This window comes from Phytophthora infestans, genomic scaffold, assembly GCF_000142945.1.
Source record: "Phytophthora infestans T30-4 supercont1.1 genomic scaffold, whole genome shotgun sequence".
Classification (NCBI taxonomy): Eukaryota; Oomycota; class Peronosporomycetes; order Peronosporales; family Peronosporaceae; genus Phytophthora; species Phytophthora infestans.
This window is the reverse complement of record NW_003303758.1, coordinates 5,709,815-5,725,410: the sequence shown is the minus strand read 5'-3', so window position 1 is coordinate 5,725,410 and position 15,596 is coordinate 5,709,815.

The window sequence follows — 15,596 nt, the reverse complement described above, 5'->3', positions numbered from 1 at the left end:
TAAACGTCAGTTTTAACGAAAACTCATGCTTTGCACAGTAGATTTGCTAGATTTTTATTTTTATTAATAACAGTAAAAAGGGAAGTGCCTACGTTCACCACTACTATTGGGCCAGGGACTGGTTACCGATTTACCATGGTGAGGGTATCTATTTAATGTTTTGAGACATTCTGCTGGCCACTCAATATCAAAATCTCTCCCTCCTCACTTCCAGCACCTACGAGACGCCAGCTAGCGATGTCGACACGAAATGCTAAGAAGCGAGCACATGTCAGCGACAGCGACCACAATAGTGGTGACGATGAAGAGGACACCTAAGGCGTCAGTGTCTCTTTCTGCCAGCTTAGTGGGGAGTTTTCGTCCTAGGACGCATTTCATGAGGAATGGAGTAGGTATGTGGCGTGTGAACGGTCTAATTATATCCGCTAGAAGCTAACATTTGTCCTAATTACAGGTATCAGGATGAGACGCACCAACTGTACAAGATTCGCACTACCAGCTCGGTGGCTGATCGCAACAAACAGCGCCGATCTGTAGCCTTGCGTCGGGGGACTTCACCAATTATTTTTGACGAGTCGCTACAGTCCTATACCAATACCCTTATCTACATGCATGGTTGGACTTTCAAACCAAGGAGTAAGGAGACAAGGACCAGCCACAACATCCGCTGCATTGACCGACCCGCGAAAATTAGCGCAGTTCTTATCAAGGATGGAGATGCCTACAAAGTTCGGGCTTCCAAGTCATAGCCACCCATAACCACGACGTCGGCCGTGATGTGTACTACACATACGCAGAGGCTCGCAAAATCACATCACCGAGTACGCAGCGAGTGGTCAGAACACTGTTGCAAGGAATATAGAATATTTAGCTATATGATTTAAAAGTGTTACCAACAGCTCAGCATTTGATGTAGGAGTCCCCGAGAAAAAGAAGATCTTGCGATACCTAACGGAAATGTCGGGGAAGGTTTTGCTGCCTAAGTATGTAGAGAATGTCATTGCGAAGAAGCGGATGGAGACCTACACTTCGATGGATGACACCGAGCGCGTGGCGCAAGTGCTCCGAGATTTTAGCGAGGGTCCCGGCAATGCTGTCAACGTGTTTCGTGATAAGGGTACGGGGCTTACATCGTGTATTACTTTCCAGACAGCCCACATGCGAAGGATGGCACGTAAATTTCCGGAGGCAGTCTATCTGGACGCGACCTATAGAACCAACATTAGTCGGTACGTCTGCGAGCTGGTGTTGCGACCACCAACTCGTTGATGTTTGTATTACTCTCCCAAGCTGTTTACCAACAAGTACTTTTTCTGTTCAAATGTAGGTATCGATTGTTCAGTTTCATGATTACGGACAAGTTCGGGTGTGGATCCTTTGCGCAACAAGCTTTAATCGATGGAGATAGCAGGCTGAATATGTCGTGTGCATTACGAGTTTACAACGCAGGGTGGGCGGAAGTGAAGGTCACTGTAATCGATAAGGACTTCACTGAATTGAAACTGCTGCATGATGAATTTCCGTGTGCAACTATCATTCTATGTCACTTTCACGTTATCGACTATCTCAAGCGGGAAGTGAGCACAAAAAACTACGGCTTTTCTGCGTTTGAAAATTTGCACATCAGGAATTTCTTGACAGTGCTGGTTCGTGCAGATAATGAGAACTTGTTCGACGACCTACTTTCAGCCTTAAAGAAACTGTGTGCGAGTAAACCTGCGTTTATTTACTATTGTGAAGAGAATTAAATGAAATTCAAGGAGCAGTGGCGTTCGTACAAGCGTGAAAATATTCCGCATCTGGACAATAGCACGAGCAATCGTCTCGAAGCCAGCTGGGGGGCGTCGAAAGACTTGCTACATCGTCGTATGGCTATGGATGAGCGTATCGATCATCTTCTATTCCTACAGCAGTCTATTGAACTCCATTACACTGCCAAGCTCAAGCGCGTGGGTTTTCGCTACAATCAAAATTATGACAAAGAGGTGGCCGTAGTGCGCTATCCATCACGCATGTGATTTGGTCGAGGAGTAGTATCGCGTTAGCGGAGAAGAGTCGTATGAAATATCGAAAGATGGAAATATTTCAAGAATTTGTACTCTCTCCAGTTATAAGGATTCTGAATTGAAATACGCAGTGAGCTTGGATGAGAACTCATGCAGTTGTGTATTCAACCAGACTGTGTTGCTACCCTGTCGTCACAATATATACTTGCGGCGACAGCACCCACATTTGCGCTCTATTATTCCATGTGAGGCGATTCCACAACGATGGCTGCTTGCAGATGACGAAGAAGAAGACTTAAGTGCTTCTAGTACGACGCAGAAGCTCTACGTCGAAGATGTTGAAGCTCCTCCAAGTCGTGTTCTTGGACATAATGAAACGTATCGGTCCGGATATGCAGTGTGCCGGAGAATAGCCGAAGTTTTAGCAGACAAAGGGTCAAGAAACTTTCGCATTTAGATTGACTATTTGGTAGAACTCGAGATAGTCGCCCGTCCTAGCGACATGCCGCCACCCCACCAGGGTACGGATGGTTCCAGTGATATTGGTGAGGTTGTCACCAGCTCGGGTGATATTAGTAAAGCTGGCATAAGCTCGGGTGGTATTGGTGAAGCTGACCAGTTCTGTTGGAATTATCACCAATGCGGGAAACGTTGGTGTAAAAGTCACCAAATCAGCTCTAGTTGGTAATTACACCACCAGTTCGGGAAATAATATGGTGTCAGATCATCTGCCGGCTGAGATGAAAATGGAGAAGGATACTCGAGCGATCCAGCCTAAAACTCCCTCGACAAGAAGGAGGCTTAGTCTTGACAGTTCCGACAGTGACTCGAGCGATGAGATTATGAATATATTGCTGAACACAGCCAGTAAACCGGCAGGACGACCGCGTGAAAAGAAGTCTGCGCAGAAGGTAAAGCGTCGTAAGCAATTCCAAGAGTCCCGTGATCTTATCCAACAGACCAACAGGCACGGTGACATTAAGTTATCTGATTTACAGGAATTTGTGGACCAAAAGAAGCTGTCTCTGTAGAAAATTGAGCCTGTCTTCTCTGCCATTCGGCTCAGGCATGGTGAAGCCATATACAAACAACCAAAGGGCCATGTGCGCTCCGGGAACAACAAAAAATGTTGAAATGAGTATAAGAATCGTGTTGCCGGAGGTGCTTGTCCAGAAAGCTCAAACAGTAGGTTGCAACGCTGTCGTTCGAAGTCAGGCGAAACACGGACGTGCTCCACCACACGAGGACATCGCCATAACAATTTTAGATGTGCGATCGCTCTCTCTCGTCGACATCGATACGGTGCAAGAATGGCATTGCCTGAAAAATACGTTTTGGATGCTCACAACCTCATAAAGGAATTCAAATCAAAATTCAAAACGGATACCGGTGCTGTAATCATGAATAGATTGCGGACGTTGAATATGTATTCGGCTTTGAAGTCTAAGATCGGGGAGACGATCGTGCAATTTGACGACAAAACAAGATTTGCGGGTGAGAAATGGCTTAGCGACGGCTGTGTTTTCGTAACGGCACTGAAGGTAGCCGAGCCTTAGATTCACAAGCAAGCTAGCGGATGAATTACACAAGTCCACGTAGGGGATACCGTTTTTCTTTATTTTCAAGACGAGGAGGGTCGTGGAAGAATGCTGGATACAGCTGAACGCGTGCTGAGCAAAGTCGTCAAAACTCGCGTTATCCTGATTCCAGTGTACATCACCGATGATATTAGTCATTGGTGCGGGGAAATCATCGACTTTGACAGCAAAACTATCTGGATTTAAGATCCGAAAACCAACGAGGACTATTTGAGTGCAGTAACCGCTATCGTGATGACAAACATTGTTCTAATCGTCGACAAGAAATGCAAGTTGACTATCCGCCGTTCTTCGGCGTGGCACCAAGACGAAGGACACAACTGTAAAGTGCTTATTGTAAAGTGGTTTGATACCTATCTCAATGTTACCAACAGCACGAAACCGGGCAAGAATCTAGAGAATCTAACTTCTGCGTTCACTTCGGCCCAATACCTGGACGACTGTCGATACAAAATGTTTCAGTCTGTCTTTATTGACGTTACAAGCTAGGCTAACTAATAGAACACCCACCTTTGCATGTATGCGTATTCTTAGCTGAAGTCCACGGAGACAAACGACGGCTCTATCTTCCGAAAGCAGAATGGTCTTCTCTAGCAATTGCTTGCGTAAGAAGTTCAGACGCAGTGTGATATAGAAAGTACCCTGAAGCTATTTGTAGACACCTTTTCTGAAACACCGACACAACCGGTATGTATGTAACCCTCGCCCTATATTTTTTTCAGAAAAAAATATAGGGCGAGGGTTACATACCTGTTTTCTACCCGTGAACTGGTGAACGTAGGGAGAGCAATATCTAAGGGGGTTTGACAAGACTAGTATATGATTAAATTTAATTGACAACTGCAGAAATATCTCTGACAGTACAAGCAAGACCTCTCGTGGAATCAAGCAGTAATTTGTCCTGTCGGAACACTGACAGAAACAGTAGTTTATTATTAGCAAGGTTCCTCAGAAATACTCCAGATTGTAGCCCGACGTTCTGCTCGAGTCGATCGGCTCAACTGTGCCGCGTCGTTGATAATATGATCATCGAGCAGCTCTCATTCAGCAAGTCTACAAGCGTAATTATCCCGTCAGTGTTTGGAGGGCCAGAATGACCGGAATTCCTGTCTCGGATCTTCCTTATGAGGAGCTTTGTGTGGGCGACGTGATTCAATACTATCTGACGGCTTTAAGTGGAGAAACGCGGATGGATTTTGCGGGCCATGGTTACGAAGATCGATCGGAGCTCTGATAATCCTGCTCACGTGGACACTGGAGAAGTATTGTGGAAAGTAATGATGGTGTCTCGGGTGCAGACAGCCTCAGGCCGCAAGATCCCATCAGAAGGAAGAAATTTACGTACCGTCAACCGGTTTGATCTACACATATCGAAGCCTATCCGATGCTTAAGGCCTGTACCTCTATGGCAAATCCTTTCCAGTGGCTCTTTATGTAAGCAATTGTAGCCAATATAAATAGTTGAAGAAATGTATGGCTTGCCGCGCTTGCCATTTTACAGCTTTCAGGCAGTGTTTCTAGATGGAGTGTGGCATCGGCGGGTGTCCACGGCCTGAAACAACGCTCTCCTGCTCTGTTTGCGATGGCGCTTCACATATGTGCTGCTCATGTGACGCACTCAGTATTCTAGCGGTCGGATTCGTGTCGGATCTGTGTTTTTGATCTGTTTCTTGCTACTTTGAATACGCTCAAGCTGCGAAATCAAAATTGGAAGAGTCTCGACATCGCCGCAGCTACACTTTCAAGTTCAAGCAGGAAGTGCTCCTAGATTTAGAGTTCATGTCTACCTATACCGCTAAAGAGGTGCACGGGGTCCCCCGAAGAACGATTCGCAACTGGGAGAAGGAACGAGAAGCATAATTTGCTCATGAATGATCAGAGAAGCGCCTATCAGTACGCCCTGGAAGAACCGAGATCATTCCTTTTAGCGCTGACCTTATGACATACATAAAGGCTCAGCGTCGAATGGAAAAGGCATTTATAACGAAAAAAATTGTTTTTATACTTTTCTATTTTAATTTTAGGCCTTTTGCACTGTGAATTTGATTTAGCTCATCTAATAGAGCATGTATAGTGGCTAGAAAGCTACTTGGTTCGTCAAAAAGCGCCATACGATTCCCTAGTCAAGTTGCTACAGCGATTTGCTCTCCGACACGGATTCTCACGTCGTACTCCTCACAACGCATCGGTAAAAAAACATTATGTCATTTTATTTACTCTTTTAATATCATGTTTGCTGTTTTAGCTTCCATCGCCGGAATTACTAATAATAAGGGGGTGCTTTTAGCATCCTGTTCTGGGGCACTTACGACAACTACAGTCCAAACTACATGTACAATACTGATGAGACTGGCGCGTGCTATGAAATTTCCCTCTTAAAAAATTTGGGCCGAAAAAGGGAAGTCGGCAAAGATTCCTTCAAGCGAAACACTTTGACAGCTCTGCCAACAATTCGCTCAGATGATAAGCTCTTGTATGTCTAATCCTCACTGGTATTGATAAATTCTTATCTGGGTAATGGTTCTGCAGGAAAAAATTCGCTAATCCTTTTTTTATCTTAAGGGTAACACCAAACGGAACCATCGAAAAAAACGAGCTGCCCAATTACCCAAAAGGTAGTGTTTTATTATTTTCAAAAAATAATGTGTTAAGCCAAAATGCTAAAAACCTTTAAAGGTCACGTGTATTGCGTACAGGAAAATGCCTGGATGAATGGACACATTTGGCACCGGTATCTTCGCGAGCTTCTACTATTTGATGTAGAAGGACCGTCGGTGCTCATGGTGGACAACTTGGGCAGTCACGTCTCCGAGAAAAGCAAGGAGATCGTTGAGGGCGAGCTAAGCTGTGAGCTGGCGCCCCTCCCACCCAAGTCAACATCGGTCTGTCAACCTTGACATAGGTGTAATGGGGCCCATCAAGGCGATGCCTCGGACTGCGTGGCAGGCGGAGGATGCACCCGAGAAGGCGACTGCTGAGAAAAAACGCAGAGCTATGGTAGATCGAATGATTCGCGTTTGGGATGCTTTAGATAAGGAGACAGTCCGTAAAAGCTTTGCTAAAGCACTGCTGTTTGCAGATATTTAAATGAAAGCTCGTTACGTTTTTTTAATGAAAGTCGTTTTTTTAATGTTTAGGTCTGCATTTTTCTGAACGCTTTTGAATATTTATTGGTCGAATATTTATTAATTATTAGCCAATCGCAGCTAGAGCACATATGCTTGCACTTCGCCTAAGTATATTTAGCACGTCTATATCACTAGACCATATCTTCCGTCGATGTGTGTATAAGAGGGGAATATAAACGTTCCTACACGCCTGCAAACAAGAGGAAGGTATATAGTCGCAGCGCGCAATACTTTACTGAATACACGCATCCGTGAACTTGTCAATCAGCGAGTTGACAATTCAAGTTGCGAAGCTACAGTTGCTTGTGGTCTTGCTGAATCAGATTTATTGCAACTTCAAACTCCACAAAATAAATTAACTCGCAACAACGAAACTACTATTGGCAACGACGAGCAACTGATTTTGGACAGTAGTGTTCACATTGAATCTCACAGTACATCAACTGGAGAAATTAATGGGCAGGATGCCGAACGTACAGCAACACCCAGTGCTTGTCAGTATACAATCCCGTCTGCGATCTCTCCTTCATCTGAAGCTACTATCGTCGATACTGGATCCCTCACACAGAGCATTCAATTTACTGAAGTGGCGCAAAGTAATTTCTCCGCGAGTAACGACGACGGTGTTATGGGTGGTGATATCGTAGAGTTGTTGTCAAGTGGCATTCTATACGACTCCAGTAATCCTAAATCGCCTACCTTGCTTGACGGAATGCGTTTCGCTGATGCGACGTTGGCCCTTCACCACGTCCAGGCCTATGCACTATCACAAAAAGTGCTAGAGAAGACAGCGGCGTAGTGGCGTCGACAGCAAACGTGGTTCTAAGTAGGGCCTCTCAAAATGACATTGTTATTTATTGGACCCTTTATGCAGGGATAAATCATTGCAATTCTGAATCATGCGCATACAATACATAACGATCTAGTGCATGTCAAAAAATAAATTACGGCGTTATTGGTACAATAACAAACGTATTAGCAGTTATTGAGCAGTACAGACATACCATCTACAAACGTGTTGTCTCATCGACTGTCTGTGCGCTCCAGTACGTACCATTTTCTCTTAGAAAGAGGACCATTTCCAATGTGATAGGAAGTAAGCCTTTCTAACCGTGCCGCAGCAACAGCGGTAGTACTTAAGTGTGACATCCTCGAGCTCGTCGCGGCACGGTTGGAAGAGAATTCCAGCAACCTGGGTCGGGGTAAACGTAAACATCGAGAGAGCGAGGCGGTGGGGAGCTAGGATCACCTTGACGGGCTTGTTGCTGTAGACTGGTTAGCTTTCTGGCAAATTTGAACACGAGCCTGAGTAAATCGGTCAGAAGCGGCACCAAAACAAATGGGTGGTGGCGAGGGGGCCCTCGGAATAGCTTAAGGTGAAAATGCATATAAATCACCTCGATTAGAGTGACACAGACACAAATTACTCCGACACTCAGGTCCAGACTGAAAAATAAATAACTTTCAAATATTTATTTCCATTAATGAATCCTCATTTTTTTTCGGAGGCCCTGGTTCTATGGGAAAAACATGTCAATTTTTTGTGCAATTTTTATAAACGATCTGGAGGGACATGGATAAGTCATCTTTGTATTTGGATCACATGGTCAGTAGCAAAGCCTACTACTCGTTAGATAGCTGAATTACCGACCTTTGTTAGCGCATTTAACGCGGATAACAGTTTATCTACGGCGGCTCTCATCTCCCTTGTCTCGTCGCGTGACAAAATATCGTTAGTAGGCCAAGAAAGATCGGTATATCGACCTAGAAGAATGGTTATGGAGAAAACTGACAGCGAATTGAAAAAAAGTCGTATGGCTTGATTGGGCCGTTTCTTCGATCAATTGAGTCCATGATCCGGGACCAACAGCAGTTATGGAGCGGGATCAACTTGGTAGGCTCAATCGAGCCATGACTATAATAAAGCCTATGGCTGATTCGCTCACTCACAACCAGAAGGTGCTTGGCATTGACTGTTCGCATTTAAAATGCCAATTCTATGGAGGATTCAGATGCGCCGCGTAGGTCGCGATGCAAATATGCAGATTGTAACTATTGCTTTCGCTTTGGTTCCAGGAGAGGACAATGAAAGCTACGACTGTTTTTTGGCATTTTGGAAAACATGATGTGGATATCGACGACATTCCAATTTTTGTGACATAAGCAAAGCTATGATTTCTGTTGCCGCTGCACGAGACCTCAATGTCAAGTACTGCACAACACACATTGTACGTAACTTTGTTCACGAGCACGCTAACGTGAAACACCACCACAAAATATTAGTGTGGCAGTTGCAAGCGTGTTTTACTGAATCGGAGTAAAATAGCCGTCTAGCGTGGATTGAGATGGAGGTAGGAGCCACTGCGATGCAGACTTTGAAGTCTTTTCCTCCTAAGGATTGGTGTGTTTTGCTAACATTGGTGCACAACTGCTTTATGGATGTAGGACCTTCAGCTTTGTGGAAAGTGGTTTTGGAACACAACTTACAATTGGTATTCGGGGTTTAACGCCGCTCTATTTTATTTAAGCGGTTTGCATGAGAATTTTAACGCGAGCTTTTACATGGAACCAACAGGCCATAAAGTGGAGCGATGAGGACCGACAAAGTACACCAGCGGCGATGAAAAACGAAACGCAGATCGTGAAATCTATCTTGTCAAGCATTCTTCTTCAAATGACGTATAGTACGTATACAATCGGCAAGCGACAGCTCAAGTTGGCAGAGGTGTGACAATTAGTAGGACGCATTGCACGTGTGGTTTATGGACCAGTTTCAAATTCCGTGCAGGCATCGCATTAGCGCTCTCAATTCGAGGGGGGACTTTGATCTTGCATTCAATAATTTTGATTGCTGTTACTCTGTTAACTCATGTTCAGAGGCATTCAAGGGAAAGTCTGTGGATATTCCTCTTCAGGAAGAAATTGATGATCCGATGAAGTCACAATGCCCCTTCGACTAGAAAACGACGCCGGCGCCCACGTCAAAATTGTATTTAACGCACGGGTGAGGCGATCCCGGCAACTACATACAAGTGCACGTGATGCGGAAAAACCGAATCAAAACGTTGGAACCTGTCGAGAAGCGCCTAGCTAAAAGTGAGTGTTTGGACAGGTCGAGCGGATCCTCGTTATAATGTAAGCGATTCATAAGTCAATTCTTTCACTTAAACGCACAATTACAGCTTTTTTTAGTAGTTTGATTATGGTAGTTTTGTGGTAGAACTGTTTTCACCCGAATATCCGACGATACTATTTGCTTTACTTTATATAATATGAGTAGTAATGAGCTCGAGTACCTTGTGTGGTGCTATAAGAGTGTATCTAGTTGAGCGGTTTTTATCCAGCTGACTGCCATCTTCCAGTCATCTCTAGTCTCATTGGGCCATGTCCTCTCCACCCGGGCCCTATCTGTCCGTCATGATACTTAACATACTCTACAATTTAACAAAACACAAATCCCATAGCACGCTGTTGTATATTATATTGTCCAGAGCACCAAATGCATTTTACATATTGATGTACACGTGACGAGTCGTTGTGACGGCTACCAGAACAGATACTGGGCGGACAGGCTGTCGATCGGCCTCGCGTCGCTCTCTATAAATACACACGTAAAATCCCGAATAGTAGCATAATGGCTCGTCTCTGGCACGCGACAACCTTCGGGTTGCATCTCGTGTGTGCGAAAACCTAGGGATGAAGGTTTATTCGGAATTAAGAGACGCAGGACCTACAAATACTGTAATTATAGTAAGCGCTGCTAAAAACCAGCGTTTTGTAACCATATAGCTCGGTCAATGACTCCTGCAGGACCAGCAGTGTTTTTATGAAAAGAGTCAGCACAAACGAAAATGATCCTATCCACCATTTTAATGTTTTCAATTGAGGCGATTGAAGTTTCTGTCGACAATAGCGCACTTAAATGAATAGCCGAGAAACAGAGACTTTTGTGTTTCGTGGCCTCCCAGTCACTTACACACACCAGTTCGTAAGTTCGCACCTGCTATAGACCTAGGCTCCGGCATTGCAAGCTACTCGGAGGATGATGCTGTTTCTACAAGCGACAGCGAGTATAAGGCAACGTCTCCATCTCTGTCAGAGGGCGAAGAGGGTGGGTGGAATTAGGATAGCGACCAGGAAGTGTCGTTCGGTCTCGCTGCAGATTCACGTGCTCAAGAGTTAATCCAGGCGAACTCGTGCAGCAGAAATGCTTAATACAAAAGGAAGACAAAATCGAGCAGTTTATTACTTCTGTTGAGGCTATGACTTCCGTGAACAAATAAAAACGAGCATCTCGACAGCGCTAGCAGTCGCAATGGATGCTGGAGTACCTGCGCGACGTCGTGGAACTGGGGAGAGGAATCGTTTCGTGTACTATATGCCGTTTGTGGGATCGTTTGTCGCGACGCCTTCTGCGCCTGCTACAATGTTGAATTCGCCACCGTCACTAGGTACAAAAAGCAGCTCGCGGAAGGTGTTCTAGGTGCAATAGCGCACGGGGGACGCGCTAACTAGAATGCAGCGGTCTTGGATGACGTCTGGATGGCAAACCGGATTCAGACGATAGCTGCTAAGCTCGATAAGGCGGTTGCGGCGCCACACGCTTAAGGACAAAAGAATCTTGAAAAAAAGTGAAGTCTATTCCGAGCGATCAGTTGCTAAATATGCGAGGTTAATTTCCTTGGGTGGTCGAATGCCGTACGCTTCCGATTGACAAGCCTGTGCAGCACGTCTTAAGGCGAGTTTTACGAACAACTCGAAGTTGATGCTGATCACACAAAGTATCTCCTTGCTGTGTACGTGAAGGTCCTCCCGAGAACAGGTTAACGCTGAGAAGGCGACGCAGCTCTTTAAAAATATCAGGTCTTACTGAGTCGCAGAACGACAGCCTGTACCCAGCACCAAGTGCTGAGCAAGAAGAGAAGTCAAGAGTAGTTCATAAGACTCGAAGTGAGCACAAGAAGAAGGAAGCAGGCAGCGGAAAGGAATAATCGACTCTTAACTCTACATCAAATCAAAATGATCCTGAAGTGGATCTCTTAATGATAGTAGCACATGGACCCTCTATGAGTATACTGGGCATGCGTACCTAGCACCAAATTCTAATTTGAACGAGAAGCAGTCATCATTGGCTGAGACTGATAGCATATTCGGATCCAGCAATTTTTTTTAAAAGATTACCGAATAAAATTGCGAACTTAAGAAAAATGGAATGTTTACATTTTGAACTGCCTGTATCTTGGCGCGAGCTTTATTATTAAAGTGATCCAGTACATCATTCGAAGTGTCTCAATATGCTATCAAATTTACTTACTAAACTAAAATGTAGGTATTTTTGCTAAGGATCATTTCGTTTTGAGTTGACTCATGCGAAAATAAATTTCCTTGCAACTAATTCTCTCAACTGAATCTCTCGCAAGAACTCGCTGAAACTCGTTAGATAAAGCTGATTAGCCGATTTGCAAGTGTGGCTACGAGCTCCCATTAGACATGTTTCTATACTGATGACACTTGTGGAGGCACATCGCAAATTTGTCCGCCAAAGCGGATTATACTGATACTGGCAAATACTGATGTTTTAAATTCTGCACTCGGTATTCTGATTCACCATCCCCCTATACCGATCTTGTCAATTATGATTACATCTAAGCTACGCTTGTCAAATTTCCGATCATTAAAAAAAATACAATTCTTGCTGTAAAGAGTGCATTGTGTGACGAGACAATGCTTGTAAGCGAATTTCTTTTCGATAAGGGCAGGAGGAGGTCTCGACCGAGCAGCTAGAGAAGCAGAAAACGGTGTAAGAGTGGCAAATGCGAAACGAGAAACGACGTGCGACACCAGCAGATATGTTTGATTGGGTTTGTTTACAATAGCAATGGGCATTTCCACTCCACGACAACCATTGAGTGCAATCTTTCACCTAGCCCTTTGTATGTGGTATACCCTACTGCAGCAAGTGTAGGAAGCTGCTGCAATTTGACGGAGAGAGATCCTTCTTTCCCTGTTGGTGTCCCCGGCAGAGAAATGAATGTTTTCGAGTATTTGAGTGTCAGAAAATACAGGGAAAAGGGCAGTGTCAACAGTGGCGCCAATTGGAGCGAATTGTGATCCCTGTCTAGTCCAAGAACCGCGTAAAGCGAAGGGACGAGTAGGAACAGGCTCAACAATGCCTGCGGTCGTATTCCGATCAAATTCAAAGTGGACGTTTTTACTGCAAGTCTTTTCTTTCCACACGGCGTCGAAGAACGTCAAGTGCTACCGCCGCAATTAAATCGATTTGGTGTTGAGACTTAATAACATACTTGCAGCACCACTTATGCTCACATTAGCACAAATCCAACCTTCGTTGTTACTCAATGACAGCTTTAAAATGTGATACTCCTAAAATACGTCAAACTGAAATTTCAAATTGTGCATTATTGTACTCGTCATTTAACGTTGGACCAGATTATTTTAACATGCCATTTGAATTTTGAAACGCCTCGAGCTGACACCAGAACAGAACAAGGAGCCTACGTAAATGTTCCTTAGCATCTCGTGCATCTAATGATCTATTTGCGTCTTACTAGCATGTCCGAGCCAAGCACCTCGCAGTACGAGCTGACGCTAGGCCAGAATGATTCGGTAGTACGGTGCCTTGACTTCATGTCCATAGCCAAGGAAGGTGGCCTCATCAGAGGACAGCGAGCCCGGGACCTGGTTGCTGCGTGTCTACTGATATCACACAACACTGTTACGACTGTGACGAGCACCTACAGACCCAACAATGATACCGAGTTTGAGGTGCACATCAGCAATTTAGCGGTGCATGTTCCTTATCAGCTATTTAACGTTAACCTCTATTATTTTATATGTGAAGTTAAAGCCTACTTAACCCCTTGGACGCGGAGGTGTGACACGGATAGGCTAAGAAAAGTGCTTATACCCTCCGGGGGGGTATAAGAAAATAACTTCGTTAAAATATGATATAATTAATTCAAGGTTAAAAATGCACTTTCTTAGCAACGAATGTAGCTAATCTCCTTGGTAATTATTCCGCAGAAGGGGATGGTGTGATCAGCAGATTTAAAATTCTCCAATCAACTGTTTCCTGGTCATTCTATGCAAGCTCTAAATTTGGAGACAACCAGAGCACACGCATCACAGCCAAACATCTCCCCCTTCCCCCAACTAGACCCCAAGCAGCGGTGCAAACTATAGCGGCATAGTGGCAGTAACGGGATGGACAAGTGAGAGCTAACAGAGGCGAATGCATGTGCAGGTACGGTGCCAATAAATGGTTGAAATTGTGAAGGTACGTGCATTGACAAGGTTAGCTACGGGTTGGCACGACTACGGTCCCGAATGTGACTCTCCTTTGGCAAAAACTCACCGTTCTGCCACAGGATATGCCATATCTGTGCACACGTCATTCCTTCGTTTGCTGGATGCCCTCGGACTCTGTTGCAAAGCGTCACCACACCCTTCTTGTCCTCCGAACACTTTGGGCAGTAGAATGTCGATGTCCCCCCACGCCGCTTACCTTCAGGCCTGTGGCAGGAGCAGACTTTACACTGGCGCTGTCTCGGCCTCTTGACACCGTTGTTCATGCGCGTATCTGCCGTTTGAACTTGTACATGCCCGCCATGTACAGTAACTGGCTCAGTAACTGTAGTAGTAGGTCGAGATAATCCGGTTGTCTCTGTAAATGCTGTCTGTGTTTGGAGGATAAGTTGCTTGTGCATTCTTGCCAAGAACACGTAATGCGACATCTTCTTCTTGCTCTGTTTCTCCCACAACAGCGAGTGTACAATGTACGCGTTCACCATGGCCATGTCTAATAGCCCAAGGAAGAGACTCTTGTAGTATTTCTGAAATCTGGTATACAGAACAGCATAAATTAGAGACCATAAGTTGACATTGTCAGGGTAGCATTTACCTTGCTGCGAATTGCAAAGAAGGTAGAAATCCAGGCAGGTATAGGCTTAAATATCAATACAGAACCCAATTTGCACAGCATCACGCAAGTGCCTTCCTGCCCTCAAGAACCGGAGCTACATTGGCCGTACGAGCTAGGCTGGGAATTGCGAATCTAGTGTTGGTAGTGATAACTGGATAATACATTGGCCAGATCCTACAACCTAGTGAGCTTTTCCTTTACTTGTGCAGATCCGACAGGTTAACCGAATTTACTACTTGGTCGGTTACACCCTAGAGGTTCTCAACTCTCAAGATCCCGTCACAGGAGGCGGCAAGTACGACGCAAAGGAAACACAAAGACAAGGGAACACACCCGCAAGGCAACCCTACGGCCAGATCCACGATCTAGGCCCCGGATCCATAAGCTCGAATATTCGCTTAGGATTCGGAACAATCCACGGACGCAGAGTGAAGATTTTCCACTGCTGCTCCACCCCATCCCCACGTCTCGCCAAGACACTCAAGCTTCACCACTTGAACTCTTCGGAAGTTACTGAGAGAGCAAGATCCCGCCCTACCGACGGGTACACAAGGTGAGGAAAGTTCAGCAGAACACGGATCATCGGGGGACCCCCTCCGTTAGTCGGTGTCTGGGCGCAGTTGGTAAGTTGGATCCGGCAATCTCGCAGATTTTGCTGATCCCGCTACACCACAATGGTTCGCGTGCCCGGATCTTTTGGTGACTCGGGATTTCACCGTGAGTCCCAAGAAGATGCTCAAGTGAAGATTGAGCCAGGGGAAGAGGCGTCGTCGGAGGTCGGATCGACGAAGACGCTGCTGAATGAAACAAGATCCGCGGGTCGATGGAGTTTTGGGAGGAACTCTGTCGACGGAAGAGAGGTGGATTCGGATCCGGATCTAGAAGAGAAACCTCTCCATCCTCCCCAGGTCCCTCGGGACCC